This window comes from Bubalus kerabau, chromosome 2 (genome assembly GCF_029407905.1).
Source record: "Bubalus kerabau isolate K-KA32 ecotype Philippines breed swamp buffalo chromosome 2, PCC_UOA_SB_1v2, whole genome shotgun sequence".
Classification (NCBI taxonomy): domain Eukaryota; kingdom Metazoa; phylum Chordata; class Mammalia; order Artiodactyla; family Bovidae; genus Bubalus; species Bubalus kerabau.
Window position 1 is genome coordinate 138,677,362 of NC_073625.1, and position 23,847 is coordinate 138,701,208.

A 23,847-nucleotide genomic window follows, 5' to 3' on the forward strand; every position below is an offset into this window, starting at 1 on the left:
TATACCTTTGGAAAGTTTGTACAATCTCACCAAATGGTTGAGTTAAAGTAAACCACATCTCCAAATACTTTCCAAACGTTGATGACTAAAAGTACATTCAGTTCAGTTCAGTCGCTCAGTCATGTCCAACTCTTTGCAGCCCCATGAACTTCAGCATGCCAAGCCTCCTCTCCATCACCAACTCCCGGAGTTTATCCAAATTCATGTCCATTGAGTCAGTGATGCCATCTAACCATCTCATCCTCTGTCATCCCCTTCTCTTCCTACTTTTCAATTTCCCAACATCGGGGTCTTTTCAAATGAGTGAGCTCTTTGCATTGGGTAGCCAAAATATTGGAGTTTCAGCTTCAAAATCACTCCTTCCAATGAAAACCCAGGTCTGATTTCCTTTAGGATGGACTCTTTGGACCTCCTTGCAGTCCAAGGGACTCTCAAGAGTCTTCTCCAACACTGCAGTTCAAAAGTATCAGTTCTTTGGTGCTCAGTTTTCTTTATAGTCCAACCCTCACATCCATATATGACCACTGGAAAAACCATACCCTTGACTAGACGGACCTTTGTTGACAAAGTAATATCTCTACTTTTTAATATGCTGTCTAGGTTGGTCATAACCTTCCATCCAAGGAATAAGTGCCTTTTAATTTCATGGCTGCAATCACCATCTGCAGTGATTTTGGAGCCCAAAAAAAGTCTGCCACTGTTTCCACTGTTTCCCCATGTATTTCCCATGAAGTGATGGGAAAAGATGCCATGATCTTAGTTTTCTGAATGTTGAGCTTTAAGCCAACTTTTTTGTTCTCTTCTTACACTTTCATCAAGAGTTTCTTTAGTTCCTCTTCACTTTCAACCATAAGGGTAGTGTCATCTGCATGTCTGAGGTTATTGATATTTCTCCTGGCAATCTTGATTCCAGCTTGTGCTTCTTCCAGCCCAGCATTTCTCATGATGTACTCTGCATGTAAGTTAAACAAACAGGGTGACAATATTCAGCTTTGACGTACTCCTTTTCCTATTTGGAACCAGTCTGTTGTTCCATGTCCAGTTCTAACTGTTGCTTCCTGACCTGCATATGGGTTTCTCAAGAGGCAGGTCCAGTGGTCTTGTATTCCCATCTCTTTCAGAATTTTCCACACTTTATTATGATCCACAGTCAAAGGCTTTGGCATAGTCAATAAAGCAGATATAGATCTTTTTCTGGAACTCTTGCTTTTTTGATGATCCAATGAATGTTGGCTTTTTGATCTCTGATTCCTCTGCCTTTTCTAATACCAGCTCGAACCTCTGGAAGTTCACGGTTCACGTATTGCTGAAACCTGGCTTGGAGAATTTTGAGCATTACTTTACTAGCGTGTGAGATGAGTGCAATTGTGCTGTAGTTTGAGCATTTTTGGCATTGCCTTTCTTTGGGATTGGAATGAAAACTGACATTTTCCACTCCTGTGGCCATTGCTGAGTTTTCCAAATTTACGGACATACTGAGTGCAGCACTTTCACAGCATCATCTTTTAGGATTTGAAATAGCTCAACTGGAATTCCATCACCTCCACTAGCTTTGTTCATAGTGATACTTCCTAAGGCCCACTTCACATTCCAGGATGTCTGGCTTTAGGTGAGTGATCACACCATCGTGATTATCTGGGTTGTGAAGATCTTTTTTATATGGTTCTTCTGTGTATTCTTGCCACCTCTTCTTAATATCTTCTGCTTCTGTTAGGTCCATCCCATTTCTGTCCTTCATTGAGCCCATCTTTGCATGCAATATTCCCTTGGTATCTCTAATTTTCTTGAAGAGATCTCTAGTCTTTCCTATTCTATTGTTTTTCCTCTGTTTTTTTGCATTGATCACTGAGGAAGGCTTTCTTATCTCTCCTTGCTATTCTTTGGAGTTCTGCATTCAAATGGGTATATCTTTCCTTTTCTCCTTTTTTTTTTTTTTTTGGCTTCTCTTCTTTTCACAGCTATTTGTAAGGCCTTGTCAGACAGTCATTTTGCTTTTTTTGCATTTATTTTCTTTGGGGATGGTCTTGATCCCTTTCTCCTGTACAATGTCATGAACCTCTGTCCATAGTTCATCAGGCACTCTATCAGATCTAGTCTATCGGATCTATCTATCAGATCTAGTCCCTTAAATCTATCTCTCACTTCCACTGTATAATTATAAGGGATTTGATTTAGGTCATACCTGAATGGTCTAGTGGTTTTCCCTACACTCTTCAATTTCAGTCTGAATTTGGCAATAAGAAGTTCATGATCTGAGCCACAGTCAGCTCCCAGTCTTGTTTTTGCTGACTGTATAGAGCTTCTCCATCTTTGGCTGAATATAATCAATATAATCAATCTGATTTCGGTGTTGACCATCTGGTGATGTCCATGTGTAGAGTCTTCTCTTGTGTTGTTGGAAGAGGGTGTTTGCTATGACCAGTGCTTTCTCTTGGCAAAACTCTATTAGCCTTTGCCCTGCTTCATTCTTTACTCCAAGGCCAAATTTGTCTGTCACTCCAGGTGTTTCTTGACTTCCTACTTTAGCACTCCAGTCCCCTATAATGAAAAGGACATCTTTTTTGGATGTTAATTCTAAAAGGTCTTGTAGGTCTTCGTAGAACCATTCAACTTCAGCTTCTTTAGCATTACTGGTCTGGGAATAGACTTGGATTACTATGATATTGACTGGTTTGCCTTGGAAGTGATCAGAGATCATTCTCTCATTTTTGAGATTGCATCCAAGTACTGCATTTCAGACTCTTGTTGATTATGATGGCTACTCCATTTCTTCTAAGGGATTCCTGCCCACAGTAGTAGATATAATGGTCATCTGAGTTAAATTCACCCATTCCAGTTCACCTTAGTTTGCTGATTCTGAGAATGTCGACATTCACTCTTGCCATCTCTTGTTTGACCACTTCCAATTTGCCTTGATTCATGGTCCTAACATTCCAGGTTGCTATGCAATATTGCTCTTTACCGCATCGGACCTTGTTTCTTTCACCAGTCATATCCACAACTGAGTATTGTTTTTGCTTTGGCTCCATCCCTTCATTCTTTCTGGAGTTATTTCTCTACTGATCTCCAGTAGCATATTGGGCACCTACTGACCTGGGTGGTTCATCTTTCAGTGTCCTATCTTTTTGCCTTTTCATACTGTTCATGGGGTTCTCAAGGCAAGAATACTGAAGTGATTTGCCATTCCCTTTTCCAGTGGACCACATTCTGACCTCTCCACCATGACCTGTCTGTCTTGCGTGGCCCCACACGGCATGGCAGGAGCAGCAGCTGTATGATGACATGGGAGCAGCCGAGAGGAGCTACCCCATGTCCAAGGTCAGGGGCAGTGGCCGAGAGGAGCTATCCCAAGTGCAAGGTAAGGAGTAGTGGCTGCACTTTGCTGGAACAGCCGTGAAGAGATACCCCAGGTACAAGGTATGAAAAACCCATGTAAGAAGGTAAGGCGCTGAGAGACGGCATCATAGGGCAGACAGACTGAAACCACAATCACAGATATCTAGCCAATCTGATCACACGGACCACAGCTTTCTAACTCAATGAAACTCAAAAGTACATTCAGAAAGACTTATGTTTGGTTACATTGCATCTTATGAACTCTGTAAAGGAACAATATATGAGATCTGGGCATGCCAACCTTCTCTTTGCTCTTAAACAATCATTCTCTCTTCAATTGTAAGTGCCCAACCTATGGTGAGTGCACTCACAATTTCTGTGTTCAAATATTTTAAATTCCTTACAGACATGTTTTCAGAAACTTATAGTTCATTTGTAATAGCTCATAATAATAATTTAAAAACTGGGTGTTAATTTGTATTTCTCTTTCTCTATTTCAGTGGCTTTCAAACTTTGACATTCATCTAAACCAGCAGAAAACTTGTTAAAACCTATTGGCAGCGTTATTAGAGCTTCTGATTCATTAGATCTGAGGGTAAGGCCTCATAATTTGCATTTCTAGCAAGTTCTCAGGTGATGCCGATGTTCTTAAACCACACTTTAAGTACCACTGCTCTATTTGTAGGGCTTCCCAGCTGCCGCGAGTGCTAAAGAACTTGTCTGCTAATGCAGGAGATATAAGAGACATGGTTCGACCCCTTGGTCAAGAAGATCTCCAGGCTTAGGGCATGGCAACTCACTCCAGTATTCTTGCCTGGAGAATGCCAAAGACAGAGGAGCCTGGTGGACTATAGACCATAGGGTCACAAAGAGTCAGGCATGACTGAAATGATGGTATGCATGCATGCTCTGTTTATAACAAAACAATTTAAACAACCTATATTCAAGAGTCTTCAGTACTCTTGCCTGGTAAATCCCATGGATGGAGGAGCCTGGTAGGCTGCAGTCCAGGGTCTCTAGGAGTTGGACACAACTGAGCGACTTCACTTTCACTTTTCACTTTCATGCATTGGAGAAGGAAATGGCAACCTACTCCAGTGTTCTTGCCTGGAGAATCCCAGGGACAGGGATGCCTGGTGGGCTGCCATCTACGGGGTCACACAGAGTCAGACACGACTGAAGTGACTTAGCAGCAGCAGCAGCATATTCAAGAGTCAGTCCAAATTTGGTAGACTAGGAACCCATTTCTGGTACAGTTGTATAATCACTTACAAGCATAGACACTCAAGCAGTCCTTTGCTACCATTTGATCTCTGTTTGAACAAAATAAGTATTATAATTTTCCATTGTAAAGTTCCATAGCTAAATCTAACATATGGTAATATATAACAATTAATATGTGATACATAGGTTTTTTAACCAACCTTCTTTTAAAATTTTGATAATTTAATTTGTATTATCCCAAAAGGGGCTACATGAATAATTCTTTTTTTTTTTCAAATCTCAAGCTGTTCTTCAAAACTAATTTTACACTTCATAATCATTGTGAATTGATAAATAACTTGCCCAGAATAACACAACTAGTTAAGTGATAGGCAGCAGACTTGAATCTAGCCCTGTTTGATTATTCTAGAATGATCCATAACTACCTTGATATCATTAACCTATTCATAATTTATTAAATTAAGTATCTAAGGGCCTACTCTTGAGTAAGGTATTGCATTTGATATTGGAAATACACATTGAAGAAGATGAACTCTTACACTGAAGTTTACAGCACAGTAAAGAAGTTTGACACGTAAGTAAAAAGCTTCAATACAAAGTGATAAGCACTGTAGTATCAATAGTACAGCTTATTCACTGAAATCTAGTTTCAAAACACATCTCCAAAAACAATGTAACTTGATCTTCTAAACAACATGAGAGAATTTACTAGATTTTTCTTTCTCAATTTGATAGATAAACCAGTTAGAGGATAAAGATTTTACATGACTTTCCTCCTGTTCTGTTCTTTAGATCAATGTTTCCCAAAACTTATTTAAAAGCACAATTGACCTAAGTGATGCTCAGAAGGAAAAAAAAAAGAGGTCTCTGAGCAATTTTCTACTTCTCCTTAGAGATACACAACACCTATAGTCATTGTAATAGTTCCAAAGAGACCTGTAGTTTTTTGTTGTTGTTTTTTTAAGCCTTTGCTTTTAATTTTGCTTAATCCAGTCTTACCCAAACCTAAATAACCATGCAACTCTATATGAAACTTTAAAAACACTGCTCTGAACTTACAGTCTTTTTTAAGACGTGCTGCATAGACAAAAGTTTCCAGAAGATTATGGTACTGGAGTGGGATAGATGCATTGAAACTGTCCTTCTTGGCTTCTTTCCTCTTACCCTACCAGCCAGGGTTCAATCAACAGTTCTACCTTTGTTTATTTTCTATACTAAAGGATTTTATTATCCAAGTTGAATGAAAACTCACTACTTTACAAGAATCATCAAAATTTAAATACCCAGGAAAATGGTTTAAATAGGACTATATCTTGAAATACAACTAAAGCTTATTTTACATTAAAAAAAAATTTAGGTTATAATGTGTTTTTTCTGATGGACATATAACAAATGTAGAGGTTATAGAGTTTAAAAAATATTTTTGAAAAAAAATTGATAGCACGATACATGAGTTTCTAAATGCTTGACTTTTACATATTTAACATTAAAAAGCCTCTTCAATAATATTCAAAACTTTCATCAATTTATTCAAAAACCTCTCTTAATTCTTTAACAAATATACCTAGCAGTCGCTTTTGAGACAACTATCCTACTACTATCTTGAATGCCTTTTTGTGGATGGATTCTATGATAACCACATAGAAAACAAAATTTTAAAAAATAGAGAAAAAGATATGCATGAGAATTAGAAAACAAAATGTTGGGAGTAAAGTAGGAAGGGAAACAGTGAAGATTGTGATGTGGCAGTGTGTATTAATCATGTCTTTATTTCTGTATTTTATGATGCTTTGACATTGTGGGACCTTGTCCCTCCCATCAGAGCCAGCTAATTCCTGGAGATAGCAAACAACTTGCCTGCCAGCATGCTCTTGATAGGCAAGCCAACAAATTCAAAGCCCACATCCCCAATCACCTCATTTATCTCTCACACACCAAGCAAATATTCCCCCTTCTGAATTCACCCCAGGGTTAGGCACCAGACAACTAGAAACCATTCCTATAGCCCGGAGCCCCCAAAATTATTCAAACCAACCAGTTCTACATTGTTTACCCTGCCCCACTTTGTCTTTTTCTTGGGCATGCTGTCCACTCACTCTTCCTCCTCCTTGCCTAAAGAGGTTCAGAATAACCCTCCTCCAAATATTTCACTTTGGCATGTGGATGGGTTTTGAATGGAGACACTCAAGAGACAACCAGAGACTCAGCAAGAGCTTTTTCTCCTTTAACTATGTAAAATAATTTAGATAGGGAGCCTGGCTTAGAGAGAGACTTATTATCTCTCTTACCTTACCTATCACAAAGAAAGAGATAACTTTCTACGTGAACAACCTTTCTATATGGTAGGTGTCTGTGTGCTCAGTTGCTCAGCCATGTCTTACTCTTTGCAACCCCATGGACTGTATAGCCCGCCCATGGGATTTTTCAGACAAGAATACTGGAGTGGGTTGCTATTTTCTCATCCAGGGGATCTTCCTGACCCAGGGTTTGAACCCACATCTCCTTCATTGGCAGGTGGATTCTTTACCACTGAGCTACTTGGGAAGCCCCAGTACAGTAGGGCAAACATCTAATTACCAAACATCTGCTCTTATTGTCCTTTGAATTACCCTTATCTTACCCTTTGAAACCCCAGGTCCCTGACCCATTTATTAGCTCAGGATAGCAAGTAAGCCTCAATTGTCTGACTTGCCCTTGAGTCTCCCTCTCTCACTTTTTTTTTTTTTTTTTTTTTGGGTGGGGATGGTGGTGGTACTTGTATGTTTCTAATTAAACTTGCTTTTATCCTTTTAATCTGTCTTATGTCGACTTAATAGACCAGTGAAAAGAAGCTAAGAAGGTCAAAGAGAAAATTTCCTCCCCATCTGACCCAAGCTGATATTTCTAATATGGTCCTGCAGGGCATGGCATTCTTCTTTTGGAAACTGTAAGTAAAAAAAAAAAAAAAAATTCTTTCAATGGTATCATGGTGTCAATCATTCTTTTCCAAAAATGAAATCCCAGGTACAATCAAACTTAGTGGAAATGCCCTCTAACAGGTCACCATTTACCAGTGACTTTGCATGTAATTTGATTCCTTTGCCAATAGTACCCACATCAAAATCACAAAATCTTTTACTTATTACAAGGTTTAGATTTTACACTTGCAATTTAATTATGTAATGCATTCATATGTAAGTAATATTAGACAAGGGAGACTAAGGCTTAACCTTGTTCAGTTCAGTTCAGTTCAGTCCAGTCGCTCAGTCGTGTCCCACTCTTTGCAACCCCATGGACTACAGCATGTCAGGCCTCCCTGTCCATCACCAAAGATCAACTATTAGATGATCTAACAAGACTGACCTTTGTAGGTAGGTAAATATAGATTTGTTTTAAATTGGGAGGGATATTTGGGTAGGGATTAAATATGTAAAGAGTTCTTTGAAGAATATTTTTATTGTATAATAGCTATTTCCCTATTTAACATAGGGGTAAAATTATAAATAATGAACTCTCAAATAACAAGGAGCTCCTGCCTACACTCTACACATTGAGGAAATTTACACCTATAAAGGAAATTTCCATTTGTAAAAGTATCCCGAAGCCAGGAAAAGAAATACACCTAGAGACAACATATGGCCTGAGAGACTCTTATCTGCATAACCAGACAACCCCAGGGACCATACATTTTCTGTCCTAATCTTCCTATAACTCCGTCTCCCCACAAGAAACCTAAACCCCTTTTTTGTTTTGATTAGCCTAAGACTGTGTGTAAGCCTCAATCATCTGACTACTTCCTAGGGTCACATTTCATTCTAAAACTCCCACATATCCATAATTAAACAGCTATTTTCTGTTAATTCATCTTTTACCATTTGGTTTGCAGGCCCCAGCCATTGAACCTAGGAGAGTAAGGGAACAAAAGCTGTCTTCCCCTACAATAGTCCCAATGAGTGTGAGGAAAACCAAGATAACATTTTTACTACTTTACCATGTTGAATTTTTTAAAGAAAAAAAGTCAGTTTTTGTCATAATTTAAAGCTTGCTTAATCTAGAATTTTCTGGAGGGCTTTATTTTTATCTTTTATGAACTAATAAACACAAACTTCAAATAAATCTTCAATTGCAAATACAATTCAATACCAGTGTATTTTACACTGAGTCTTGAGGGCTGTAGTTTTTTAAAAGAATAATTTTGAAGATATAATGGATGTGGTTAAAACTACATAAGTAATTAATTTGAAAATATAAGATACATAACATACATTAAACCTATAATCAAGCAAGGAAGAATCATTTATATCATGAAGACAAGCATAATATGCATTAAAATGTGATGTGTCCTTATAAATATAGAACATTTTGATAACCCTAAGTAGCATAACTAGAAACTTTTTCTTTCATTAATCAAATATTTTAATTAACAAAAGTCATATTTATCATAATATTAGTATATATGTAGATAGTCATAAATATTAGGTAGCATATTACAAGACAAAAGAATGACATCCAAATAAAACTACACATAAAAATTTTATTTTTCCTTTCTGATATGGAAAATATTTCATGATCTCTCAATGCTTTGTGTTACCATTATAATCAACATTTTTAATTTACTCATCCAATCAACAAATGCCTCCAACATGGCGTATATTATACTAGGTTCTGTAAATAACAAACAGACAAAGCAAAACAGTCTCTGCTCTTGAGAATTTTACAAATCTGCTCAAAGGGCAGATAATTAAATAGGAATTAAAAGGCATAGTGATATGAGCCTTAATAAAGGCATGCTAGAATAGGCTGGAGAGATCAGAGGTGGCTTCCAAAAGAAGGAAACAGCTAAAATGAGTAGGATTTGGGAAGCCTTTCTGGTCTGTGGACTCAAAGGTAAGAGAGTAAATCTGGCCCCAAGTAGTAGTACAGTTGTAACATATAAAGCTAAACTGGTCACAAAAATTCAAACCATAAAGGGTTTCTTGGACTGAGAAGAGTTTAGCCATTATCCTGAAGGTAATGGGGAGCTATCGAAACATTTTTATCAGAGATAGAAATGATGGACACTGCTAAAGCTAAGAGACAGATCATTAATTAAGATTTATAGAATCCCAAATGCTAGTTAATGTATCAATTCAACAAAAATATAAACTTTTTTTCATGGTATGATTTATTCTACATCATTCCTAGCCACTAAATCTATTAGGTTGGTGCAAAAGTGAATTGTTTTTTTTGCATTGCTAAACTTAATCATTTGATATTGGAATATATATTTAAATGTCATTATGCCATACATCATTTTAATGCACATTCCCCATTTTATGTTTTTTCCTAATGACTTATTACTATTTATTTTAGACTATAGAAATGATGTTGGACAAAAAGCAAACTTGAGCATTTTTTTTAATTTGGATTTGAAATGGGTCGTAAAGTAGTAGAGAAGACATGCAACATCAACAACATATTTGACCCAAGAACTGCTAACAAACATACAGTGCAGTCGTGGTTCAAGAAGTTTTGCAAAGGAGATGACAGCCTTAAAGATGAGGACTGCAGTGGCGAGCCATCGGAAGTTGACACCAACCAACTGAAAGGATCATCAAAGCTGATCCTCTAACAACTACATGAGAGGTTGCTGAGGAATTAAACGTTGACTATTCAATGGTTGCTCAGCATATTGAAAAAACTGAAAAGGTGAAAAAGCTTGATAAGCTTCATGAGCAGACCAAAAAAACCAAAAGAAAATCATAATTTTGAAGTGTTGTCTTCTCTTACTCTACACAGCGACAGCCAACCGATTCTTGATCAGAGTGTGACAATATGACAGAGGATCTTCCCAATTCAGGGATCAAACCCATGTCTCCCGCATTGTAGGCAGACTCTTTACCATTTGAGCTTCCAGGGAACCAGCACTTATCAACACCAAACTTGCACCAAAAAACAGTTATTGTCACTCTTTGGTTGTCTGTTGCCCATCTGATCCACTGTATCCAGAGATAAAGCTTTCTGACTCTCAATGAGATCATTACATCTGAGACGTACGCTCAGCAAATTGTTGAGATACACTGAAAACTGTCACGCCTGCAGCCACTGGTCAACGGAATGGGCCCAGTTCTCCATGACACCCAACTGCACATCATACAAACAGTGCTTCAAAAATTGAATGAATTGGGTTATGTTTTGTCTCATCTGCTATATTCACCTGACCTCTTGCCAACCGACTACCACATCTTCAAGCATCTCAACATCTTTTTTGCAGGGAAACACTTCTACAACCAGTGGGAAGCAGAACATGCTTTCCAAGAGTTCATCAAATCCTGAAGCACAGATTTTTATGCTACAAGAATAAACAAATTTATTTCTTGTTGGCAAAAATGTGTTGGTTTTAATGGCTCCAATTTTGATTAATAAAGATGTGTTTGAGTCTAGTTAAAATCATTTAAAATTCATGGTCTGAAATCACAATTACTTAGGTACCCATCTAATACAATAATTTTCTTTGTTGTTCAGGTAAGAATTATATTCAAATTGCCTAAAATAGACCACTATATCATTATCATATATTTATATTATATTAAAAAATGCTTTTATAATATGAAAAAACAAGATTTCTATCATAGCAGGTGCTGGCAAGTCTTTTATTACAATACTGTGATCCATTGAAGAATATATAGATTTGAACAAATCAGAAAAATTTAGAGTAGTCAAGAGAAGAGCATAAAAATTCTTTGAAAAAAATAAGAGTTACAAGAAAAGGTCAAGAGAGTCAAAACCACTTTGTGAAGAAATTCTGAAGAATGTCTTAGAAACTGCTCTAAAACATACTTTTTCTTTTGTGGATTAAATCGGTAACATTTCTTTTGAGTGATTATAATTTCCCCTTTTCTGTCTCCTTTCATCCAAAAAGAAATAAAAGAAAAAATTTTTGATCATCCATGTGAATTATTTCCTGACTTGCAGAGAAATAGAAAATGAATTATTTATCATCTGACATTTATGGCTAATATTTGAAATCTTTTAAGATTAATCATTTGCTACACTAAATATATCAAATACACACGTGTGCTAAGTCGCTTTCAGTTGTGTCCAACTCTTTTGTGACCCTATTGATTTTAGGCCACCAGGCTCCTCTGTCCATGGAATTCTCCAGGCAGAAAAGCTGGGGTGGGTTGCCATTTCCTTCTCCAGGGGTTCTTCCCCACCTAGGGACTGAACCCACATCTCTTGTGTCCTCTGTATTGGCAGGTTGATTCTTAACACTAGCACAACCTGGGAAACCTTCACACTAAATATATCAAATACACATACCTCCAGGAAGACTACTATATCATTTCTCAGTTCTTAAGTAAAATGTAATTAGTTCCTTTTCTGAATTATTGGTTTAATGAGGTTTCAAAATATTATAGAATAATTTACAGTTAAATGTTTAATTATACTTAAATACTAATAATTTTTAAGGGTTTTATCTTGGCTGTATTAGGGCAAATAAATTCACCTTACAACGTTTATACATGACATGAATTTCTACTATTATTGGAAAAATACATATAATAAGTAATAAGATAAGGTTAGCCAAAAACAACAGATTTTCCTTGTACATTGCCATGTATATCAATAAAGCAACAATTAGTAAATGACTTCTAATATTTCTCAATAGACATTCTGGTAGCTCTGAATCTCTAACAATATTTCCTTTAAAAAACTGTATTATAGAAAAGAGGAAATAAGCTCTGAGCAAGTAATTTTGCTTCTGCTAAGATCTTCATCAGTTAACATGCAGGCCTCTCTTCAAGTCCTTCAACCATGAATAAATAACTAAAAATTGACATTAAAATTGACTAAATAATTTGAAATGATATGTAAGCAAAAGAGACAGGAGAAGAGTTTTCAAATTAGTAATGTACAATTCCACATATTTTCTAAACAGACTGGCTTGTTTAATGCTAAAACATAACATAAGATAGCATTAAGAGTCCAAATTCTAATGTAAACTTCCTGGTTTAACTTCTGATGCCTCCATTTACTTGTATGTCCTTGTGTGAGTTTCTTTCTCTCTCTGCATTTCAGCTTTCTCTATGCCTCAGTTTCCTCATCTGTAAAATGGGCATAATAATCATACCTACCTCATAAGATGACTGTGAAGAATATGTTAATTAATTCATATAAAATATTTATTTACAATACCTCCATCTTCTTTTGTTCTGATAAGACCAAACTCTTGTTCCTTAACATCAGCTCTCACCTTTTTCTACCATAGGCCTACCACTATACATTTATACAAACTTCGCATTAAAGATAACTTCAAATATATATGAAAAAAAAGTCACTGTCAGCTGAAAGTAAAAGTTGCTCAGTAGTGTCAGGCTCTTTACAACCCCATGAACTATACAGTCCATGGAATTTTCCAAGCCAGAATTCTGGATAGGGTAGCCATTTCCTTCTCCAGGGGATCTTCCCAACCCAGGGATTGAACCCAGGTCTCTCACATTGCAGGCAGATTCTTTACCAGCTGAGCCACAAGGGAAACCCAAGTATACTGGAGTGGGTAGCCTATCCCTTCTCCAGTGGATCTTCCCCACCCAGGAATCAAACCGGGGTCTCCTGAATTGCAGGTAGATTCTTTACTGAGTAGTTCAAAAAAGAACCCATGTTTGGGAATCCTAGCAAGTTAGTAATTAAGTGCTCCAAAACTGACAGCTATGTTTGTTTTCGTTTTTTTTTTTTTTTTTTTTTTTTGCTATATTATCTCATTTACTTGTCCAAATGAACTTTTAGGGCATTGTCAGTTCTAGAGAGGAAGCTGAGGCTTTAGCTAAGAAGTTGAACAAGTATCCTAGGAATATACCACTAGGATTTGAGGCCAGCAACCTTCTCTCTATGCCTTTACTGGGCTACTCTGTCTTCCATGAAGAGGGATGGAGAGACTCCCAAAAATACTTATGATGATTAATAGAAAGGCCACGGTGATCATGTAAGTGGGATACACAGGTCTTCATGAGGTGTGGATTCATAACTTATCTCTCTTCCATTGAGGAAAAGATTTGCTAAAGTCCAAAACTTGAATTTTGAAAAAAAGTGATTGTCTTCTAATATTGTATAAGTTATTTTCTCTTTTCACAGGCAAGGCAGCATATTTACAAAAGAAGTTTCTGTTAAATAATCTCATTTAAAGTTGTCTTTAATGCCAAGATTTTCATCCTGTTTCTTTTGAAAAGAGGATGATTTGACTGTAATATCCATCATTCCCCTGCTATCCATAATAAAAAACAATATAGCTTTAAATAAGATGTGTCAAGCATAGAGCTGCATCTTTTAAATTTACCATTTCATTTAATCTCTACAACCACACTAGTTTACGAATGAAGAAACTGAAGCAGAAAAAGGTTAATTTAATGAAAGTCACAGAACTAGTAAGGGTTCACCTGTGATCCAAGCCTAATGTGGGTCTAATTTGCTGTGTCTTTTTCTTATTTATATCTGCTCCCAACTCCTCCCCTAACATAAACTACACTAAAAAAGTATGCACTGGGAGCAGGGAGGGGGGTTCAGGATGGGGAAGAAGTGTATACCTGTGGTGGATTCATGCTGATGTATGGCAAAACCAATACAATATTGTAAAGTAATTAACCTCCAATTAAAATAAATAAATTAATATTTTTTTAAAAAATAAAAAATTCTGCACAGACACACACAAATATAGTGTGTCATTAGTATGGTAAGTAATATAGATGAATACAAAAATATGTGAATATAAATAACTTACAGAGAAAGTTGGACACCTACACCAAAAAGATTAAGATTCATGGTTAAATGGTTAAAGCTAGGGGATGGAATTATTTGTTTCCTATAAGTTTCCTGTTTTAAAATTTCCTTTTTATGTTAGCTTCCTGTTCCCTTTCTGTTGCTTTTATAATTAGAGAAAAGTTTAGTTTTTAGAAATTCTATTTTTAAGTATTTATGTTTAATTTTTATTCTGCTTTTTGGTCTTTCTTGAATTTTTTCCAATACTATATATGTTTTAATGGAGTCTATATTTTATACTAAATAAGACTGCATTCTCTGAAAATTGATGTTATTAACTCATCTTGATCACAAAATAAATAATGGATTTGTTTATTCAGACTTATTAGGTATATAAATGTCCACATATTTTAGAAGATTTCATTCTAGAGATTTATATAAAATTGGAAGGGATCTAAAATTTGATAATATAAACATATAATCAAAATATGCTGTGATATGATAGGAAATATATATATATATATACACACACACACACACATATATTTACATATATGTGTGCATGTGTGTTTGTTCTCAGCTTCTGTCACAGAACTCCTAAAAAGTCTCTTTAATTTCCTAATAGCTCCTAAAGAGCATTAATAGCATATTTGGCTCTAATATTTGGTCTTTGGTCCTGGTTCCTGACAGAGTTCCTAAATTTCTCGGAACTTCCTGGTTTATAGCAGTCATTTTTGTTCCACGAGGAAGTTTTGGTGGGCTCCTGAATAGCACCTGGATAGGAGTTGATCATCAGAAAGACCAAGCTCTAAGTAGAAGCTTAGAATTTTCAGCTCTCTCCCATTCTCCAGGAAAGGAGGAAGGACTGGAAATGGAGTTAATAATTGAACATGTCCATGGGATGAAGTCACCATAAGAATCCCAGAGTATGGGGTTTGGAGAGCTCTCAGGCTGGTGAACAAGTGGAGGTCCTGGGAAATTAGTGCCCCATAGAGGGCAGGGAAGTTCCAGCCCCTTCCCCTCATAATGTGCCCTGTCTCTTCCATATAGATGTCCAGCTGAGTCCTTTGCCATATCCTTTTATAATAAACTGGTAAGTGAAAGTGAAACTGTTAGTCACTCAGTCATGTCCAACTCTTTGTGACCTCAGCTTCCTCTGTCTATGTCCACAGAAGAATACTGGAGTGGGTTGCCATTTCCTTCTCCAGGGGATCTTCCTGACCCAGGAATCGAACCTGAGTCTGCATTGCAGGCAGATTCTATACTCTCTTAGTCATGAGGGAAGCCCCATGATAAACTGGTAAACTGTAAGTAAATTGTTTTCTGAGTTCAATGAGGTGCTCTAACAAATTAATCAAACCAGAGAGGGGTTCATGGGAACCTCCAGTTAATTGTCATTGACTAGAAACATAGGTGATGATCTGGACTTAGGACTGGCATCTGAAGTCATGAAGTAGGGAGACAGTCTCATAGGACTGAGCCCTTATCCTGGGGGGATAAACAGTGCCAAAACTGAATTACATTGTAGGACAAGGGTCTTCAACTCCTGGGCCTCAGAGCAAGAGATAAGCAGCTGGCAAGTAAGGGAAGCTTCATTCGCCATTCCCCATCACTCCCATTGTTCACATTACTGCCTGAACCATCTCTCATCTCTCTCAAGTCTGTGGAAAAAAAAATTGTCTTCCACAAAACTGGTCTCTGGTGCCAGAAAGGTTCGTCACTAATATTGTAGGACACCCAGCTGGTGCCATAAAGAACTTCTGATCTTGGGGAAAAATCCCCACGCATCTGGAATCAGAAGTGTTGTGAGTGTGGCAGTGTTCAGAGTGAAAGAGAAACACAGGAGGCAGTTTGTTTTTCTTTTTTTTGCTGCACATATGCCTAAGAAAAATAATCTGTCTATAATTTAGAATTTTTAGAACTAATTGTTAAATTCACTATGACCCAGCATCAAAGCTAGAGGCTATGTCCTTTCATTCTTTAGTGTATGCACTTTGGAGCTTGGCCCCACTGCCTCGAGAAGACTTTCCACTTTCCCTTCCTACATATGTCCCATTTTTCTCATTCTCTTCCCTTTTCATTCCTTATTTACCAAACTTCCAGCCTACCCACACCACTCCAATGTTACACACAGAACAGAAAGAGAAGTCATGAGAGTAGGTGGAGGAAAGAAAATATTATATTGTTCACCTGAATCATATATATTAATAGTAATATTTCCCCCAATCTTTACTATTACAGAGAAGAAGCAAAGGGAGTAGTGAGAGGAGCAGGAAGGAAAAGAAGGAAAAAACAGAAGAGGACAAAGAGAGAGTCCCTTGTGCCTTCCTCATCCTTCATAACAGCTTAATATTTCTGACTTTGAAATAAAAAGGGAAAAGGATGAAAGTGTCATGTTTATACTCAGAAGCTTTTAAAATCTTTATCACTCTCCCTAAGACTCTTATTCATTCACACCCAATAATAATACAATCATCATCATGACACATTTATTTAAACATGATTCAGAGCTGTTATTGAGGCTGTTGATGTTAATGGAGAAGTTGACATCTTAAATCATAGCTGTTGCCACAGGGCAAAGCAACACTTTGGAAAACAGAGAGAAGTATAGATTAAATGGTTAGAGACAGAGGGGAAGTGAAGGAGAGAAAGAGCGAAAAGGGAGTATGAAATCTCACAGGCAAAAACTGTTACGAGGAAATCACTATATGAATTGGGCTTTATAACTTAACACGTATTTTAAGTAGCAGATATAGTCACATATAGGTTGTTTCCTCCCTAGCTTTTAATGCAACTAAGAATTATCACTGAATATAGTTAAAGAATTTTAAAGTTCCAATTAGCTTTAAAAGAAACTGAACCTGTTAGTTATCTCTCTATATATAGGTTCATATTACATGTGTTTCTGGAAGAATCATTTATCCATGTCTAGCTAGCTATGCCAAATAAGCATAGTTCGAATTACAGCAGCATCCTCTCAAGATTCTTCAAATAGCCATCAGGAAATGTGTCATTGTGTGTGTTAACACACTTCATTTTGTTCTAGTTAGTATTTGTCTAGTTGCTTGTTTAGGTTTATTAAGGTTTCCCTTGTGGATCAACTGGTAAAGAATCCACCTGCAATTCAGGAGACCTGGGTTCGGTTCCTGGGTTGGGAAGATCCCCTGGAGAATGGAAAGGCTACCCACTCCAGTATTCTGGCCTGGAGAATTCCATGGACTGTACAATCCATGGGGTTGCAAAGAGTCAAACAAAACTGCGTGACTTCCACTTTCACTTTTGTTTAGGTTGGCAAATGACAGGATTAACTAAATGCTAGAGAAAAATCAATCCTCTCAAAATAAAGGCATTTATAACTTACTCTTTTAGTACAAAGTGGCTCAGAGGTTTAAGCATCTGCCTGGAATGCAGGAGACCTGGGTTCAATCCCCGGGTTGGGAAGATCCCCTGGAGAAGGCAATGGCACCCCACTCCAGTACTCTTGCCTGGAGAATCCCATGGAGGGAGGAGCCTGGTAGGCTACAGTCCATGGGGTTGCAGAGTCCAACAGGACTGAGCGACTTCACTTTCACTTTCTTTTTCATTTAGTATTTTAAAAGTAGCAGTTTGTTTTGTTTTGTTTTGTTTTAATGATTGATATTTTAGGTAGGAAAAACAGACACACCCTACCACATATACAAATCTTTCTTAGGAGTCTAGAAATGCTATAGGCAAAGCATGTCTTAGTGACTGCTCAACCTGATACCACTTGCTTCACAGTACAGTATAAACAAAGCAGTGGACAGGGTTCAGTGAAAAATAAATATCCAGTTGGGAGTGTGATAGCCTGGAGACAGAGAAAGGATTAACTGGGAACAATATGGAAGTCTGACTTTTTAGGAAAAGGATGATACCTCTTTTATTTACATAATCTTCATCCTTCTTTGAATATACCAGAATCCTTTAAGTAGGGCAGATGTAAACATACTTCTTAGATAAAATTAAGCCAGGATACAGAAGTATATTCACATGCAGCCTAGGCCCGCAGCTTCACATTTTGTTCTATCCACTATCTCACTTGAAGATGAGCCAGTTTTGTAACTCAGTTCTTTAACAAATATTTTTTGAACACCTACATATTCTGGAACTGTCCCAAGCCCTTGGAATATACAAATGAAAACAACAGGTATGGTCTCTGTCATCTTGGAACTCACAGTCTCTCTGTTTGTCTTTTTAGTCACAATTTTCTAAAAGCATAAAAATCCCGGAAGAGTGATAAAACGGTTTATTCAGACGTTTGCCTTCAGTTTGTATACATCCTCTTTGGCCTGATAGTCCACTGTGCTATTTACAAAATCAACTACAGTCTCCTGCATGTTTACTTGACCTCCATAACAGCATTATTAATGCAGACATTTTCTCTATGGCTGCCTCAAAGTTTTGGTAATTTTCACAATTGGGAATGGGAATAAATCCTCCAAACAAATGAAAGCAGTGTCTGATGGGCCCTCCAAGAACCCTTGCCACATCCTGAAGTTCAACTGAAGTGAGAAACTTAAAACCTGGCTTATTAATATTTCCTTGTTTTTACATCTTCACCAGGACTGGGAAAGAAACAAAAACATTTCAGTGTCACACAATGAATTTCTGTGGGCCTCTACCCATGATTTGCTACACTTCATTAAAATTATGCCACTGAATTAACTGTACTTCAATTTTAAAAGTTTTTAAAAAAATGATTAAAGACTATGCCACTGATATTCCCTTTGATGAGGACACAATGTTAATGATTTCTCTAAGTCAGAGAGTGGACTTTGAGAGCAGTTACAAAATTGTAATTACAACTAATTAATCATTTTGCAAGACTCCTTTCAAACGCTTCAAAAAGTAAAGAAAAGCTCTTTTTTTATACTTTATAAAATACTAATTGCAAAAAAATCCATGAATACATGATTACAATGATCCAAATTACAAAAATCCATGAATGCAATTAAATATAAAAGTAGAGGATTACCTTTATCTATCATATCTTTACTACACAATTATATGTTTAAAATTATATAATATCACTAAATTAACAGCCTAAAACAACAGACATTTATTATCTGCTTTCTTGGGTCAAAAGTCTGAGTTTTGTTAGCTTGATCCACCCCCTCAAGGTGGCACAAATCGGCAGTCAAGGTGTTAGACATACTTTGTGTGTGTGTTAGTCACTCAGTCGTGTCCAACTCTGCAACACCATGGACTGTAGCCTGCCGGGCTCCTCCATCCATGGTGTTTTCCAGGCAAGAGTACTGGAGTGGGTTGCCATTTCCTTCACCAGGGGATCTCCCCAACTCAGGGATCGAACCTGGGTCTCCCACATTGCAGGCAGACTCTTTACCATCTGAGCTACCAGGTAAGCCCCTACACATATGCTAGTTCTCATTTGGAGCTAGGGGTCCTTTTGAAAATTCATCCAGCCTGTTGGCAGAATTTAGTTCCTTGTGGTTGTAGGACTGAGGTCCCAGATTTCTTATTAGTTGTCAGCCAGGGATTGGTCTCAGCAATTAAAAGAAGTTGCCTACATTTCCTTACCACTCATCCCCCATATGCAGCTCACAAAAGGGATGCTTGCTTTCTACCAGGACAGCAAGAAAGCCTCTCTCTGACTCCAGTTTCCCCTCCAGATAGCACAGTGGTGACTATCCCATCACCATTTGTTACATAAGGTAGCCTAATCAAAGGAGCAACTATCCCACTGTAGTCAAAGACTGCCCACACTCAAGGGAAGAGAATTATCCAAGGTACTTACATCAGGAGCTGGAAATCTTGGGGACTATCTTAGAATTCTGCCTACCACAACAATGCTGTCTTATTTGCAATATGATTGAAATAGTGTAATCTATATGGATGCCTTTTAGGACTTTTTCCAGTGATTGCTTTAAAGCAATTATTAGTTATCCTAACAACATTATTACTGTCATTAATAATTATTATTAACCTTAACTATGAGGAGGTAACAAGCAGAAAGATATCACGCCAGCTTCAGAGAGCTTTTAAGGCACCCAGGGAAGGCGGTGGAACATAATCTAGTGTGTTTGTACTTGGTCTGTTTCCCCAGCCCTGTACTATGGTAGGATTCCTATATTAAGTAAAGGCAGATGGCAACCTGATGCTAGTGGATCAGTTTTGAAAGAAACTGGCAAATGCTTTTCTTTTAAAGGGCAATTAATTCATTAAAATCAAACTGACTATAAAGCAAGTTTTCATACTTTTTCAAATTATAAACATTTCAAAAATCATCTATTTTGAAAATTAAAGAATTTGTGTTTTTTAACTAAGAGAAAGGGAAAAAATATTCTAAAGACTGAATACTTAGATATGTGGCCATACCACAAAAGTCATAGGAGAAGCCAATATACCTTCAACTTGTGACCCCTCTCTTTCTCCCCTCTCTCTTTTCTTCTCTTTCTCTCCTTCCACTCTAACAATTGCTATAATGATTAAGAAAACTACATAGATAAAATTTAAATGTTCTCCAGTTGAACAACTGTATCTCCTGAGTAGGTGCGCTCCATTGTTAAGTTCCCTAAAAAGAGGAACAAGATTATTGCTAAAATATTCTCCAATTTTAAAGTTCTAAAATTCTATAGCAGTAATATAAATTCTAGAAAATTACAGGTAAAACACTAGATTCTGGGAGTCATATTGGAAGGAAGGAAAAAACAATTGGGGCGATCCCTACTCTGTGCCCAGCCACGTTTTGACAGCTGTCACAGTAACGTTTAACACGGTGGGTAGCATTAGAGGTAACACTAGAGGAAGCATTAACAACTCTGTTTAACAGGTGACAAAACCAACAGGTTGAGGCTTCAGTGATTTACTCAGCTCACACAACTAGTAAAGCTGTTGCTTGCCCCTAGGAAGCCCTTGATAAACGTTTGTTGAAGAAGTGACTCAGTTTACAAATGAATAAACAAATAAACAAGTTAGGATCAAGGCTAAAATGACTCAAGAAAACATTTATCCTTCAAATGCTGTACATTTCACTGGATAGTAAAAGGTAGATATTTTCAGTTATTTTAGTGAAAGTGAAGTCGCTCAATCGTGTCTGACTTTTTGCCACCCGGTGGACTGTAGCCCACCAGTCTCCTCCGTCCATGGGATTCTCCAGGCAAGAATAGTGGAGTGGGTTGCCATTTCCTTCTCCAGGGGATCTTCCTGACCCAGGGATCAAACCCAGGTCTCCCTCATTGCAGGCAGACACTTGAACCTCTGAGCCACAGAAGTTATTTTATAAATAATACTGCAAAATATGAATAAGAGCATGGGTTGACATCCCTTGGTTTGACATGTCATTCAACAGTCATTGACATACTCTTAAGGCAATGATTCAGCAAATATACAGTTTTTAAAAAAGCTCCTTTTCCACATTTTTGCTATCTTTTCTGTGATTCATTTAGACAAAAACTGTGAAAAAGTTACATCACTGGCAAATTAAATGCACCTTAGTACATACCTGGGCTTCCCTTGTGACTCAGTGGGTAAATAATCTACCTGCAATGTGGGAGACCTGGGTTCAATCCCTGAGTTGGGAAGATCCCCTGGAGAAGGGAAAAGTATTCTGGCCTGGAGAATTCCATGGGCTGTACAGTCCATGGGGGCACAAAGAATCAGACATGACTGAACGACTTTCACTCACTTGAATATATACATATTTTTTATATATTTTTTCATGTGTGTCACTGCAGATAAATCAACTGAGTGGTCCAATTTTCTTAAAGGTTCTCTCACTCCTATTTAGATTTTGTAAATGCAAAATCAAACCTGAAATAAGTTCTTTAGGCAAAAAGGTGTATGTTAATTTTTTCCTACGAACATAATTACATGAAATAAACTTTCAAAATTTAGAGATATTTTAATAAGAAATATCAATTAGAACTAATATAACATTCATCTAATCTAAAAATAACAATCTAAAAATTAGCTTGATATAAACACATGTAACTCATTGAAATCAGATATTACTTTTAATTTTAATAAGACTGACTAAACTATAAAGTTAGTTTTATTTAAGTATTTTCAAATAATCTTAATCCTTCCTCCTAAAATAGTTGTTTAGTTGACTTTTCTTTCATGCTGAAGTAGAATTAAAACTGACCAGGGAATGTGAAATTGAGATTGAAAGTGTTCCTTTTATTTTTTAATTAAATAATTACTTCTTCAAGATGTATTCTGTAATGGACATAGAGCTATAATTTGTGCCTCAAGATATGTACAACCTTGTAATGAAGATAATACAAGTATGTAGATTACAGTAATATAAAATGGTGTAATAACAAAGATTAAAAAACAGTGCAAATAGGCTAAGGAAGATACAGTCTCAACCATTTTAAAACAACATTCCTTTATTCATTCAACAGAAACTATTTGCTATGGATGGTATTGTGCCCTCCTCCAAACTCAGTTGCTCAAGTCTTAACTTCCAGTATCTTTGAGTATAACTGTATTTGGAAATAGGGCTTTTAAAGAGGTAATTAAGCTCAAATGAATTCCGATGAGTGGGACCTAATCCAATATGACTGGAGTCCTTATAAGAAGAGAGAGAGACACCAGTGATGCACAAATAGAGAAAAGCCAAAGAGGACTCACTAAGACCACCACCTGCAGCTAGAGACTTAGAAGAAACCAGACTTGCCAAACCCTTGATCTTAAGACTTCCAGTCTCCAGACTGTAAGATAACAAATTCATGTTCTTTACGTCACCCAGTCTGCATTATTTTGTTATGGCATTTCTAGCAGATTAATGGACTCTTCCTTAAAGGAAAAATTCAATGGTAAGTTTAACGCCCCAAAAGACAATGCATCTTGAACCGCACATTCTATTTTTCCCTGTAGAATTAATTTATAGTACAAAACAAATATCTAAATAACCTGTCACAAACACAAGCATTATGGGGAGGCAGGGGAATGAGTGACAACTGTCTGGGATTAAACAATGGGGAGCCGTGGGGACTGCAGCTAACTGTGGAGCTCACGGTTAGGTCACAGATGCTGACTCTAGGTGAGAGAAAAACATGTCACTCTGGATACAACTTAAGGGCCATCAGTTGCAACTTCAGCTCAGATCTCTTGTTTTGTTTGCTTTTTCATATAAACCCCTTTATTAAATCATCTCTAAAGTTCTTTCCAGCTTCATCTTTTAAAAGTCTGTCATATCAATCCTCTCCCTACTGGAGTTACTAAATAGAGGATAAATTAAGCACTCCCCAAATTTTTGCCTGGTATTGCAAACCACTTAGTAATCCACAGTTGAATCGAATTATTTTCTAGAAATTAATTATATTGAATGACACTGAAATTAGGAGCTTTTCAATAATATTAATACTATTTCACTCTAGCTAGCATAGCTTCGTTTCACACGTTCACATGTGTTCAGCCACTTGTTATTATCCACACTTCACAAATTAGCAAACCCAGATATCCGTCAGGTACTTCAAACACAAATAGTTTGAAATAGAGTAGATGGAAGCCACTGGAAGGCGCATCAGCATTGCAGTCAGGTTGAACCTCCTGCTCTGACATTCATTAATTTTGTGACACTCAGCAATG

At 37.0% G+C, this 23,847-nt stretch overlaps 1 protein-coding gene and 1 long non-coding RNA gene across 3 annotated transcripts in view; one reads left to right on the plus strand and one right to left on the minus strand.

Moving 5' to 3' along the window:
- Window positions 1-23,847, minus strand: part of NAALADL2 (N-acetylated alpha-linked acidic dipeptidase like 2) — a 1,154,148-nt gene that overhangs the window by 1,009,897 nt on the left and 120,404 nt on the right. The gene's annotated exons all lie outside the window — the stretch shown is intronic.
- Window positions 3,243-11,236, plus strand: LOC129643869 (uncharacterized). Of its 2 annotated transcripts, none has more exons than XR_008710561.1 (4): window positions 3,243-3,358; window positions 3,837-3,931; window positions 7,377-7,486; window positions 9,892-11,236. It is a non-coding gene; the product is annotated as an uncharacterized LOC129643869 (long non-coding RNA). The 2 variants fall into 2 exon arrangements; XR_008710562.1 differs by having other exon boundaries at window positions 3,349-3,417.